Below are 2,397 nucleotides of genomic sequence, written 5' to 3' on the forward strand. Positions count from 1 at the left end.
AGTATATCTAGAAACCTTTTGTTGGGTAGCCGATTATAAAACTTTTCAGTGCCTGATTCCTTCACGAAACTTGTTGTAAATCCCATATGAAATATGTAGGAGTTGGTAGGAAGGAAAATGATTAACCATAGCCCTCGAATTTGGAAGAAATCCGAGAAAAAAAAAACTCATAATCTAACAGCTTCAAACTTGAGTTTTAGGATTTCTCATCACTCGATTCTTGTCTTAAAATTTTGCCTCAACTTCAGATTTTATAAGGGAAGCTTCCATCGACATTGAGAGCTTCAGAATCGACGTGATTTGGAGACTGAATTTTCTAGATAATTCGTTGAAAATATACTCTCCGATCAGCGAGCTACCAACTTCGAGTTTGAATTCTGACTGTTGGATTTGATGATCTTTGAATGTTCTAGATTGTATCCAAATTTGGGGAAAATCCAACCACTGGAATTTGAGATTTGAAGGACTTTATGCAGACAGTCACATGCAGAAGGTTTTATTTTCAGTAGGATGGCACTTTCGTAATTATCCATATCATCAGGGTAATTTGGTAATTTGCCACTTTCATAATATTTTATTATTATTTTTTCTGATAAATTCATAATTTTCCTAAAAATTTCTTCATCTCTTGTTGGTCATTTTTGGGTTTTGAGCATCTTGAAATTCCCACTAGATAAGGAATTAAATATCCGAAAATTTTCTTTAAAATTGTAAAGTGACCTTTTCATCCTTTTCGCTTACGCTTTCATTCCCAATACTTCTCCAAAGGCCTTAGTCCTTATAGTTACTCATTAGGGTATAGAAATGACTTGCTTAAGACCCTTTTCCTTGCTTAATCCTCTTAATTTCTTTATTTGATCCTTTCGGTCTTACGTGGGTGGCTTTGCTTCATTTTTCGGCTGTTACACCTTCTTACCTCTACCGACCACCAACAAATAACTAAAAAAGAAATGCAGAAATTTAAAATAAACAGACGACTAGATTCCTTAGGACGACACCCTCTGTGACCTCATAGTTCTCGAGCAGCACTTTTTACCTTGACTAATAGTCAACAAACAATTAAAAACTAAAGATAGAAATCCAAAATAAACAGACACGACTGGATGCCTTTGGACGATCCCCACTGTTACCACATAGTTCTCGAGCAATGCTTCTATAACACCTGTTCATCAACAGCTCGATTCACATGAGTTACCACTAACATAGATATTTTGCTTAACCTATGCCAAATTGCTAAGTTGTAAGATAATGACTTTTTTAAGTTTATTCTGCATAAAGTTGTGTAAAAGAAACTCGATTTTCTTTATTAGGAGCTAACGATCTATAATGTGCATAAAATCTATGCCCAATTAGCTCAGTTGTAAGATTGTAGTGTAAAAAACGTGAAGGTCGTAGGTTCGACAATAACATAGGCCAAGTTTTATTAATTCTTAATAATATCTTTTCATGATACGGGGTTACAACAGTACGAACTTTAAACCAATGATACGGCTGTTCACAATTTTTCTTTAGATCTGAGTCGTTCGATATGTTCTTCAATGAAGGATGAAATTTGAGGATTTCTGAGAGTCCTTTCAGGAACAAGAAGGAGGTAAATGAACTTATTTTGGGCGTTCGATATGTTCTTTTACGAAAGATGAAATTCGAGGATTTCTCAGAGTCTTTTCACGAACAAGGAGGTAAATGAACTCACTTTGAAGGCCAGATTCAGTATTGCGACTCTCATGAGAGAAAATTTTTCGGCAAGCCACGTGTCAACTTGTGGGAAGGAAAGCGCGTGAGACCGTCGGCAAGCCACGTGTCAACTTGCGGGAGGGAAAGCGTGTCAGACAGCCTGAGGGACACGTATTGATGATTGGGTGGACTAACGCGTCAGGCGCATTGTCAGGAGAGAAAATCTATGGCCTATTAGCTCAGTTGGTTAGAGCGTCGTGCTAATAACGCGAAGCTCGTAGGTTTGACACTTCCATGGGCCAATTTCATTCATTTTTAACTATATCTTTTTCATGATACGAGTTAAAGCACTACGAACTTTAGAAGATAATGACTTTTTTAAGTTTATTATGCATAAAGTTATGTAAACGAAACTCGATTGGCTGGATTAGGAGCTAATGATCTATAATATGCATAAAACTTATGCCCTATTAGCTTAGTTGTAAGATTGTCGTGTTAAAAACGTGGAGGTCGTAGGTTCGACAATTACATAGGCCAAGTTTTATTAATTCTTAATAATATCTTTTCATGATACGGGGTTACAACAGTACGAACTTTAAACCAATGATACGGCCGTTCACAATTTTTCTTTAGATCTGAGTCGTTCGATATGTTCTTCAATGAAGGATGAAATTTGAGGATTTCTGAGAGTCCTTTCAAGAACAAGAAGGAGGTAAATGAACT

General features: G+C 36.4%; 1 non-coding gene across 1 annotated transcript; it reads left to right on the plus strand.

Annotated features, from left to right (window-relative positions):
* The first annotated feature begins 1,902 nt into the window (after positions 1-1,902).
* Positions 1,903-1,976, plus strand: TRNAI-AAU. Its single transcript has one exon. It is a non-coding gene; the product is annotated as a tRNA-Ile (tRNA).
* The last annotated feature ends 421 nt before the right edge of the window (positions 1,977-2,397 follow it).

Source organism: Cucurbita maxima, unplaced genomic scaffold (assembly GCF_002738345.1).
Source record: "Cucurbita maxima cultivar Rimu unplaced genomic scaffold, Cmax_1.0 Cma_Scf01030, whole genome shotgun sequence".
Classification (NCBI taxonomy): domain Eukaryota; kingdom Viridiplantae; phylum Streptophyta; class Magnoliopsida; order Cucurbitales; family Cucurbitaceae; genus Cucurbita; species Cucurbita maxima.